This window comes from Salarias fasciatus, chromosome 1, assembly GCF_902148845.1.
Source record: "Salarias fasciatus chromosome 1, fSalaFa1.1, whole genome shotgun sequence".
Classification (NCBI taxonomy): Eukaryota; Metazoa; Chordata; class Actinopteri; order Blenniiformes; family Blenniidae; genus Salarias; species Salarias fasciatus.
Genome location: NC_043745.1, coordinates 36,576,188 through 36,588,474, shown reverse-complemented (window position 1 = coordinate 36,588,474; position 12,287 = coordinate 36,576,188). Strand labels below are relative to the sequence as shown.

Below are 12,287 nucleotides of genomic sequence, written 5' to 3'. Positions count from 1 at the left end.
CGCGCCTGTCATCGCTAAGCAGCACACACAAACAGGGCGGCTGTTCGCCGCCGCACGGTGACCGGCTCTGCCTGACTCTCACTGAGCGGCTCCAGTCCAGCAGGCACATCCAGCACGGCGGCCGGCTCCCAGATAGTTTGATGCACAGCCATCCTCAAAGCTGCTCATGAGCACTGAAAGCCTCCACCAGGGATTCAAACACATTTCAGAGCACTGCTCTTGGAGTCCACACCCAAACCATCAAGGTTGTTATTTTTATTTTTATTTTTTATTCATGGGGATTGCAAAGTCTTACACAAGCTGGGCTGCATGGTACACAAATAAACTGCTTTATTCAAGCTGAATCTCAAAGATGTTTGAAGTTCTAACGCAATAGATTGATGGGTCAGTGTGTGATACTTCAGTTAATATGACAGTTTACTGAAGAGCGTGTGACTCAACCATCCAGTTTACTCTGCATCTCTCTCTCTTTCTCTTTTTTTTCCCATCTATACACTGTGCCATGTGTCCCCTGTGCTTCTCTATCAGACTCTTAATCTCCAGCTTCCTTTGACGCAGGCAGTTAAAGTGTGACATGGGGTGCATCTTCTATTAAAGCGCTGTGAACACATTGCTGAGGGACAAATTCACTTCACAGGGTTTCCTGTGCTTGATGAGCACCTGTGCTGTTTGATGAAAAGTCTCTGCCTTGTTTTTCAGCCTTCCCAGGTGGTTCCATGTCCCAAGACACCCGTCACCACCTTGTGTTAGTGGTTTCAAAAGTGGCATCCCGAGGCTCCCCGTTAAGAAAAAAAAAAAGAAAAAAAAAAAAAAAGAAGAAGTTGGGTAAACAAATAGCAAAGTTGAAGGTTTAATTCAAAGGTCTGTTGTTCTGTTGGTGTGATGTTTGATACTTCTGATCCAGTAACACATGCACAAATCTTTAATACTGTCATGATAGATCAGGGGTGTCAAATGTATGGCCGGTGGGCCAAAACTGGCCTGCAACAGGCTCCGGTATGTGGATAGGCATATAATCACATCTAAAAAAAGAGTCTTGTACACCGACCAGCAGGAAATAGAACTGAATTAGCTTAGTGTCCTCGATGTAATAACATAAATGTATTAATAACAATAAAAAAAAATAGCAACAAAGAAAACATTTTTATATGTTCCAGAAACAGACAAATTAATTGAAATGTTTTTTATTATTTGAGCGAATAATCACTAGTTCAGATTTGGCTTTATCCTTAATCTGTACATTTTCTTAGATTTCCTCCAAACTACAATGAAGACGATCAAGAAAATGTGATTACTGCTGCTTCTGCAGGATTTCTAGAAAACTGAAACAGTGCATGACACTAGTGTTGTATCATGTATTTACAATGTTAACCTCAACAGTGTTTTACCTGTTTTACATTGACAATTAACATTTTACTATAGTCGGTGCTTAAAGGAGAACTATGCAAGGTTTGCTTCAGCGCTCCCCCTACTGATCTCCTTTGAAAACTGTCGTAAACGTTCTCTGCATCACCTACAACCCCCCCCCCCCCCCCCCACGCCTCACACACACACACACACACACACACACACACACACACACACACACACACACACACACACACACACACACACACACCTGGCCCCTTGCGCAAAGAGCGTCCCACTCCCGTTTTATTTTTTCTGCTCGTCAGACAAAGGTTTTTTTCTGTCTTTTTGGTTCTGCCATCCGTGAGCACCTAAGGGTGGTGTTGCTAACGCTAGCGAGGGTTTCATATTTGTTTTACGCTGTTTTATTCTTGTAATCCCGTATGAGTGCCGTGACGCAGGTTTGTTCTCGTGAGATGTAGTCGGGTCGACTCCTCTGAAATTGCAAGCGCTGTTTTCAGGACACAGACCCCGGGGGGAGGGGAGGGACAGGCGAATCACCGTGACAAGGCTTTGTTTACCACCACAGGGATTCTGAAACACATTTATTGAGGTAAATAAGTTGCATAGTTCTGCTTTAAAATGACTGCATGTACCTTTTAAAGTATGGAAATAATATGAAATAGGATTCAAGGATTCCAAGGAGTTTAGTTGACATTCTCATCACAAGACAAAAATATATGATATTATGGCATTAAATAGAAAAAAATAGATCAATAAATCCAAAACCTTTTATTTAAGGTACTTCTCTGCACTTTCTTTTACAATCACATTATTACTCTTTAAAGGAATACTCCGAAGGCTGAGTCTATGGCTTCTACTGCTGTGCTCCGGTATGTCCTTCCGCGGAGCACAGAAAACACGTCTTTTAAAATGTTTTATAATCATTCGGCTTTACTTCACATGCTAATATGCCGTCCCCTGGACCACTGTAAGGAGTATTTTGTCCACTTTCATCAGTCCGGCTCTGTCTCCTATTCACCTACAGCAATTGAGCTAAGCTAACTACGATGCTAACAGCTGGGATCCAGCCACTGGACAGACACAAAAAAGGTATTTATGAGCTTGTCTAACTTTGTCAATGATAGGGAAAGGGCGTGGGTCCAAAATCTTTGGAGTATTCCTTTAACAAAATTTTAAGCGATGAATTTCCACTTCACTGTAAAAAAAATTATTTATTATTTAATAGTAGAACTCAATGTGGAACAAAGATCTAAAGCTAGAAATTCTTTTTTTTTCTTTTCTTTTATTATACTTCCCGAATAAGAGTTAAGTGGCTAAAAAGCAACAGGTTGTGGAAAACAAATGTAAAAATAAAAATATCTGAAATTACCAAGGTTTCCGAATAGGAGAGAGAGAGAGAGAGAGAGAGAGAGAGAGAATGAGAGAGAGAGTGTTTACTCTGGATAAATTACAGAGTGTGTGTTGTTTGCTCTACCCATGAGAATCACTGCAGCATTCTCTCTCTTCTTCCTCCTGATGGCTCAAATCCTACATGGACAGGACCTGCATTCTAAATGATCGGGAGCGATAAGTAATACAGTGACACAGTATTTTACCACCTTGGCATAATTTAAGGTTCCTCCCTAACTTTTGTATCGCCATGAGTCATTATTCTCAGGAGGACGATGTCCTGGAGACAGACATGTTAATGTGTCTTTGGCACTGATTTTCTGATCGGCCAGGTTGATAACTTATTTATTGACAGCCACAAATATAATGCTAAAGTCTAGTCACTCGAGATTTGGTAGTGTAATTGAGATGTTTATGTGTTTCGAACTCAGGTATTCAGATAACAGATTTGGTTTTTGGTTTTTGTGAAACCAAAGGAGCAAAAAAAGTTGTAAATTAAGTATAAACAAGACGTATGGACTATTTCACTATGGGCAAACGGCTCTCTGGGCAGTCATTTGCAGTCATTTTTTTCCTACCGATGGTCGTTAATAATGCTTTAGAAGAGAGATTTAGTGGATTCTTATTCTTGAAGATGTGGCTTTCCAGGTTTATGTGCTCCAATGTTCTCCAGCCGTACACTACTTTTGTGTTTTTGCTGCAGGCCACGAAGCACAGAGAGGCTTCGGAGCTTGAAGTAATGGTCTGACTTGGCTGAAAAACAACCCTGATAAACATAGTAAAGCTGAACCCGCGAGACTCCAAGGACAAACTTATTTATTGCGCCCCGTGGGATGCTTTATTCAAGACTGCACTGATATAATTTAAGGCAGCCCTTTATCCCCAAAATGGCAAATGAGTGCACAGAAATCTACTCAAAATGACGCCCCTCCCCCACCCAGGCCACACTCTTGTCTGGTCGGTTACCCTGTTTGGGCTCATCATCGTCATTTAGCGATTGTGATTTTTATTGTTTGGAAATTTCTGGTTATATGACTAGATGATCGTGTGTGTGTGTGTGTGTGTGTGTGTGTGTGTGTGTGTGTGTGTGTGTGTGTGTGTGTATTATTGTGAGTGTTAGTGTCATGGCACCTTAACCGAGCCGTCTAAGGGTTGGTTGCTGTTCTTTTCTCTCTTAATGATCCTTATCTTGGTATAAAAAACACTCCTAAGATTTAGTTGTGCTTTACCTTTTCAAAGGACATCATCTCAGAATCACTGTAGCTCTCCTCTGAAATATTTTTTTTAAGTTTTTAATGTTCTTTTATTCAAAAGAAGCCCTTGGCTAGCTTCCTTTCATTTGGCCCGCTTCCATTCAGAAAGTGGACAGGCATTGTTGTAAACTGCTCTCTGAGGTCAGCGCTCGCCTCGTTTCCTTAGTTCTATTTTGGAGAATTTGCTGAACACCACCATTCACTATGCACTCATTTTTCATTTCTTGTGGCTACAACCAGAGAAATCTGGAGCCATGTCTTCTCCTTTGTGCCTAATTGGTGGTGGAATGAGTTACCGAACCCCATCGGATCCACAGGCTCCATGTCAAACAAACACCTCTGAACTGAAGAGATAATCTGAACTGTCTGCCTGAAAAACCCCAAACCTTTCTGACAGACTTACTGTAATGGGCGCCCTCATTTAAACCTGGCTGCACTCTCTCACTGGCGTTGTAACCTCTCTCAGGTGCACGAATCCCTTCATGATGAACCAGTGACTCGCAAATGGTTGTGTTAGCACTGTTCATTTCACATCAGCCCAGTCTCCGTGTGCAGCTTGCGTGTTTGGGTTGTATGTGCACTGAGCTTCTCAATGTTTCCACTACAATCCCGAGCGTTAGGCTGGGTTAAATGGTGCCTTTAAATTGGCTGTGTGTGAGCGGTGGTCTGATCCTGTGTGTCAGCCTCGTGATGGACTACAGCTGTTTGAAGTCAGCTGGGCTCGGCTCCAGCGCCCAGCTACCCTAAGTTGATTAAAGTGTGTATAGAAGATGGATGAATTGATAGTCCTACGCTATCAATCCATCTATTTTCATATTAGGTATTTAGATCAAAATTGGAGGAAATTCCGTGACGCACATGAGAAGGAATCTCTAATCCCAAATTATTCCATACTCACCTAAAAAAACATTTTTACCCAAAAAGGGTATAATTTATTTGTGCGTCACAAATAATATATGTTTAAAATATGTTTGATTCAGATAATAATCTCTGTCAATTGATTCCCCCTTTTGACAGAACAGGTCCAATAACGATGTGCTACCACTGGAAACCCGGTAAACCGTGATATTTGCAACTATGAATAAAACGTGGTAATAAATCAGTCTACCATAAATCATCCAGTGGGAGAACAACATGAGAGCGCCACATAACAATTACGTAGATGCAAAGAAGATATTACGACAACATGAGCCTGTCAGGTGCGGGAAAGTGTGCAGATGTCTTGAGCCGTTCTCGTGATGCCTTTGTATGTGCAGTCGCAGTCGGAGCACAGCTTCCTCTCAGGCTTGCAATGTCTCCATCCCCATTGAAACAGATTGGCCCATTTGTGAAGTGTGTCCGATTGGCTGGAGCGAGCGAGCCGAGGCAGACCAGTGACTGGCTGACAGCCAAAATCTTTCTGACTGAAGTACGGATATTTTATTTCAATCATTTCAGTCAGGATAATCTGATTTATTCAGTACGGATACAGAATAAAGTACAACAACATTTGTTTTATTTAAAGATTCTGTTCTTGTATGCTCCCTGTGCACGAATTAATTGTATTACAGGAAACATTAAGTGAAGCTAGAAATACACAATATCTTTTAAAATAACCGAAGCGGCCAGGCATCAAGCTTTCATATGTCAGAAAGCGCTTTGATTTCTGATTCTCGGATGAAGCCTCAGGCATTCTAATATTACATGGCATTTGACTATATATAGAGAATGTATATCTCATCCCTTTGCTGTTTCCTGGCTGGACATAAAACCCAATAAATGTGTGAAGACTTGGAAATGACGATAAGACAAGTGATGAAGGCCTTGTGGCTGGAACGGCGATGCAGGCTATTAGTAATTAGACATCTTTCCTGGTTCTCATATGAAGCCCGCACTTGATGTCACCCTCTTTAATCTCAAACATGATATATACGGGATAAGCTTGGCAATAAAGATTTCTGATCTGTGGGCAGATTCACACAAGATTGCTTGGTTTGGAAAATCTCATCCAGAGAGATCCACTTTATAAGCAAGGTAATCGTGTTGAATCGATAAGCAGGAATTATGCATATATGCTATTTCAGTCTAAAAGTCTGAGTCTCTGGAACACAAAAAAGTCGAATTAAAAATAGAGTCATAGAAACAAACAGAATTCAGGAAAATAAGTGACGCCTCGTTAACAAAGACTAGTGTAGCTTGTTTCTGAGCTCATTAACTGCTCTGAACTCCAGATGATAACGATGCCATCCTGTCCAATTGGAAAAGCCCTGTAGGATTAATTACACAGGGCCACTCACCTTGAAATCCATCATTACAGGAAATCCCAACTCCACCCTATTATATTTTATCTGCATGCATGAGGTTCAGGGTGCAAGATGTCTCCATTAAATCCAAATTTAGGTAAGAAATAGAATTTCATTGATAAGAAAGCTGAAATCCAGAAGCAATGTAATCTGTCACGCCGGTGCGGTAAGACTGTCACTTTGACAGAACGGGAAAAGATGCACAACAGATTAAAATGGCATCTCTAATGCAATGTGTCACTCTTCTTTACTGAATGGTCTTAACCTTGACACTGACTCAACTTTTCTGGGCAATCAGACGGTTTCCCTTGAGACCAAAGCTGTCTGGTTCTGAAAGGTAGCAAGACATTTTTCCAATGAAGCGGATAAAGAACAAAAACAACCACATGTGTACAGCAAGGAACCCTAGCCTCACACAAAGAGACAACCTAGTAAGTTTCTTTTCTGGCCACAATGAAGGCCTTGTGTTAATGTTAGAGCTCTAAAGAGCAGATCACATTGCTGCAATGTGGATCAGGGCTTCAAAGTGCGAGTCTTCTCTTCAGGAAAAAGACAGTATACTCAGAATACTCTGTCCAAGAAAGGAGGGAAAGCCTTAACCAAGTAGTTCAGTCGAAGTATTTTGGGGTCTTTTTTTTAAATGAAAGATGGGAGGAGCCAGATAAGTGAATTTACGCTTCAGTTTTACCTTCTTTCTAAGCAAAGAAGGTTTTTTTTCTCCAGAAACAGCAGCATGTGTACGGCTGTGGTTCAGTGGGGAGAGCAGTCGTCTCCTCGGGCAAGACACTGAACCCTACATCGACCCCAGTGGATGGACTGAGCAGCCGCCTCCACGGGTGTGTGAATGTGAGTGTGAATGGGTGAATGTGACATTGCAGTGTAAAGTGCTTTGGGCTCTGTCAGTGCAGGGTAGAAAGCGCTATATAAGTGTGGACCATTTACCTTTTAGCATGTAAGACTACTGTGTGTCAGCTAATGAAGTGGAGCTGTTACTTCTCCACGTTGAGAGGAGTCAGTTAAGGTGGTTTGGACGTCTGGTTTGAGACATTCAAGGTCAAGTATTGTCGGAGAACCTGAGGTTTGACCTGCTGCTGAGATTAGAGCTCACAGCTTAGGATCTTCTCTGAAGAACTGGAGGATTTTTTTTTTTTTTTTGTGGGACATGATGTCCACCTTTTATATTCTTCATACTAATGAATTCTTATAAAACTATTCTTTTCTTATGAAGCGTTCAATGTTTTCAAATACTTCTAAGGAGGTATTTCCTCAAAGTTCTTTCTTCAACAGTAGCGCAGTTCTTAGTGATAACATTTGGAAAAAAAGGAAAAATATTTAAGCTTGTATATTTAAAGTATTTCAACAAATATGCATTCAACAGAATGTTTTTGGATTATTAGCCCTCCACTGAGGTCATTCCTACCACCCACAGTTACTTCCATTCCCATCTACCCCTGCCTCATGTTGAAGTGTCCTTGAGCAAGACGCTGAACCCTAAATTGCTCCCAGGGGATGGATTGGCAGACGCCTCCACTGATGTGTGAATGTGATCGACAGCGTAAAGCGCTTTGGGCTCCGCTCCAGCAGTGCATAAAGCGCTATATAACTGTAGTCAATTTACCATTTTTAAAAATACAAATTTTTTCTGCAATTACATTCAAAATGAGGTAATATTCTCCCTCATATGGTGGTATGCAATAAATAATTGGGTTCATTGTGTTCTCACCTCAAAGCAAAAAGTCACTGGTTCAAATACTGAATGGAGGTTGCATGTACTCCCCAGGGATAAACAACGGATTACTGAGATTGGCCAATCATTGTTTTCTGTTTTTATGTGGAAACAACACAACAACCAAGTTGTTTTGGGGCTGGAGATGAATATATTAAATCAAGATGAATATGCACTCTGTCTCCCAGTGCTGTTCTTACCTTTATTGACTCATTTACTCACGGTTGTTTACTTTCAGGTATTGATATTTTCTTATAGTAATGTATTTATAAAAAAGAAATAAACAAATTGTTGTAGAAATCTAATTTCTGATGGGTGGATTCAGGATTTCAGGAGTCAGATCATTGCTTGGTGGGATTGCTCCATGATGTTCTTGAAAATGTAAACTACAATAATACAATGTGATATGTATAATTTCTACACAACCAATACAATTTCAAACATAAATAACTGTAAAAACTAAAAACGTAAAATATGTTTTTTTCTTTGGAAAAAGATAAACATGCAATTAAAACTTTGAAATTTCATCTGTTGTTTCTCTGAAATTAGATGCAAACATATATATTCAAAAAAACCTAAAAATATTTGTTATGAGTAAACATCTGAGTCTCGTCTGACACCGACTGCTGCAGTGACTCCAAACAAACCTAAAATAGTTTCCTCTGTGTTTTATCCATGTTGTTGAGCGTTCTATCTAGAAAAAAAGACACAAAGATAATGAAATCGACAATTGCTTTTCTGAGTTGTTTCTGAAAGTCATAAACAAAAGTGACATGGAGAAGTGGCTTCATCCATCTTGTGTAGATATTTGTCTGGGCGCCCTCCATCCGTTCTGACTCACTTGAAATCAATTTAGTGCAAACAATGACACATCATTGAACTGTTTTCACACACACCGAGCCAAATGGACTAACAAGGCCAAGAGCCTTATTAGCCCTATTAACCCTCATAACGCCTAATGGAGTCGTCTGCTCCATGGACCCAAATAGATGAGAGAAATTCAAACCATACTTCATGGCAATTGATTCACTCATGGCAGCCATAATTGTTAGTATAATGAAGACCAACATTCTAAATTAATCCAGCTATCTTCTTCTACACCTGACTTACTCAACTTATGGCTGCAGAAGGGCTGGAGTCGATCCCAGATCGTATTGAGTGGAAGGCAGAACACACCCTGTAGATCAGCAGTTCTTCAGTGGTGACAATAATGCACGCACGCACGCACGCACGCACGCACGCACGCACGCACGCACGCACGCACGCACGCACGCACGCACGCACACACACACACACACACACACACACACACACACACACTAACAAGCTTGGATTGTAGGAGGACAACCAGAGAGCCCAGAAAAAAAGTATACACAGGGAGAACATGGAAACTCCTCACAGAAATGCAGAGTCAAACTAGGTGCTTCCTGCATTTTTTTTTTAAACAGTGGCACTTAAGACGACTATTTTATGAGATTCTGTCCATATTTTTTGTTCAATGTCCCACGATTTATCGGTGATCAGTGTTTTCCTCGTCGTGACTCATGACCCGCCTCAGTCTACCTCTGACTGACTCGTCAGTCCTCATGCTGCTCAAAATTTATCCATTAAAGCTAGGGTTGGTGATCTTCGAAAACTAGCGTTAGCATGTAGCATCTCCCCAAGGCTCCGCCTAGCTAGCTCCGCCTAGCTCCCACCCCATTGGAGGAGCTCCCGTTGGGAGCGGAGACGCGGAGACGTTCACGGCGCGCGGCGCGCGCGGCGCTTCCGCGTCCAGTGCGTCCCTGGCATAACCTGTCCTCAGCGCTTCGTTTCTTCGTTTTTCTTTATTTGCACTACGCCAAGTTATGGCGCACTCAATGGTAAGTAAACCCCCAAACATTCGTCTCCGCCATTCTGCAACGACGCTCCGTCCTTCTACGCGCGCACTGAACCAGGGTCAGTGCACGCGTACATGCAGGGGGCAGGTCTAACGGCGAAGGGATTTGATTGTGTGTCCCCTCAAGACTATTGGTTGCTGTTTTTCCCGTTTTACTCCTGCTGTAGGGAGCGGATATTTTCCAAACTACTTTAAAAACACGCTATGAATTGCTTCCCATTGGGTCATAAAGATCATTTTAACCAGTATTTAAAAAAATGTATCTCATTCAAATCGCCAACCCTAGCTTTAACAAATCAATTCAGTGAATGCAGCAAGTACGCCACTCAGAGGGAGAGTAGGAAGTAAGGTTCATCATCCAAGAGTGATGAAAAAGGCAATCTGGATGTTAGACACTGCTGAGTGGTGCATCGGGGGGTTTTGGAAGTGAGAGTACGTAACGCTGACAAAACATAAGTGGGTAGGTGTCGTATACCTGTCCATACCCTGGACTACAGCACTGGGCAGAAGTGCAAACAACTCCAACACCGTGTCACCCAGTTTAATGAACTGTGAGGTTTGATCCACGTTCGTGAAATTTTACCAGCTGAAAATAGTCGAGCAACTGTGAGTTTCAAATGTTCGTTACTTTATGAAAATGGTGTCTCTGTATCCACAGTACGCCTGGTTGAGGCAGTAGGCTGGGCTGAAGATCTTTATCTGTCAGCAGTGGGGATCAAACTGCTGAATCCCACTCAAAACACACTTCTGTAACCGCTAAATGGAGCTCACTGAAATGCTGTTTTTTGCACTGATTAATGGGTTTAGAATGTTCACAATGGAAGAGGCTGCTGTCCACGGCCGTCAGTGGAGAAGTTAGCTCAGGGACATGTTGACATATGGACAGGGGGATCAAACCTTCAACCATCCGACTGAGGAATCACCCACTGACACCTCGAGGTCTCGATGCCGCCACTGGAATAAGGTTCATTATAATCCAATGTCTTTCAGGTCATTACTGTATTTAAAAAAAGTAAAATACTTGAGTAGTTTGGTGTATTTACTTGTAAGTGAGTACTTTAAGAAATGTAACTAGACATTTTCACTGCTCTTTCTACCTCTGATTGTTTGAGATTCATCTACTCAGAACCCGGAAATGGGAATTTCCCAATCGGTGAATGCATTAGACAGCATCGATCACCATGCTGGCTCTGGAAAAGAAAAGCAAAGTGAAGTCATTTTGGCTTTGTCATCAGCACAGAGAGGTTAACGGCACATATCTCCATCCGCCTCGCCCTGATGCGAAGACACAAGACGAGCAAAGTTAAATCAGCTTGCTCGAAACGATTATCACCCCAAATAAACACTCTTCTATCACACAATACAAGAAGTCCCAGAGCCAATTTTCACAAGATGCGAGAGCAAATTACTCCCAAAGTCTAGCTGCTGTTTACTCAAACTAAATCTCAAACTGTATCATGTGCAACAAAAGCAGCTTGTGATTAGAAAGTGTATCCCAGGCTAGCTAAAATAGATCTGGCCTAATCTCAGTTCTTGGACATGGCTTCAAAGCTTTCATTTAACATTCAAAGATTTTATCAGACGCATCTTTTTTTCCTCCTTTCACTGTGACTCATTCAAAGCTTTGAGGAAGTCTAAACCGAGAAGGTCTTTGAAGCATGAAGCCACATTTACCAGACAACCATTAAGTAAAAGTTCAAGGGTAATTGTTATGAAGGGTTAATCCCAGTTCAGCTTTTGATGTTTGGGGTGGAAATTAGCTTTAATGACATAAAGTGAAACTGACATAATATCATCAATTACATGAGATTATAGCCACAATTTGGCTTCATATGGAGGAGAAAAGAATGACTGAATGGATGTGAAATGAACAGTAACAAGAAACATTTATACAGGAATACAAAGAAGTGGACTTTATGAAATCCGACTTCATTTGAACATCTCGTTATTTACAATCCGAGGGTTCACAATTTCCCTCAAACACATTTGCTCTCCCCAGTATCTCTCAAATTGGGCTTTGTGATTACACTCAAAGTGATGATGACAATCACATTACTTTTTATCAATAATGAAAATAATGGTTATTAATCACAATTACTCATCAGTTGTCGGAGGAAAGTTTTAATTGTTTCAGTTAAATTGAATAACTTTGTACAATGTTTCCCCTCCGTTGTTACTACACCTTATCAAAAGTCTTTTGAAAATGAAATTAAGGGAAGGTTCACCTGCCTGCACCTATTCTCTCCGAGTAAGATATGAAAGAAAATGCACAGGGGATATATACGTACGCACTTTCTGCAGGCTAATAAACTGAACTGCAATACTTTCTCTAATAGGAAGTGAAACAAAAAACACCAGTTTCCTGGATCTCATGATTTATGTATTGA

The 12,287-nt window shown here is 41.3% G+C and overlaps 1 protein-coding gene across 2 annotated transcripts in view; it reads right to left on the bottom strand.

Moving 5' to 3' along the window:
• Positions 1-12,287, bottom strand: part of luzp2 (leucine zipper protein 2) — a 207,912-nt gene that overhangs the window by 32,257 nt on the left and 163,368 nt on the right. The gene's annotated exons all lie outside the window — the stretch shown is intronic.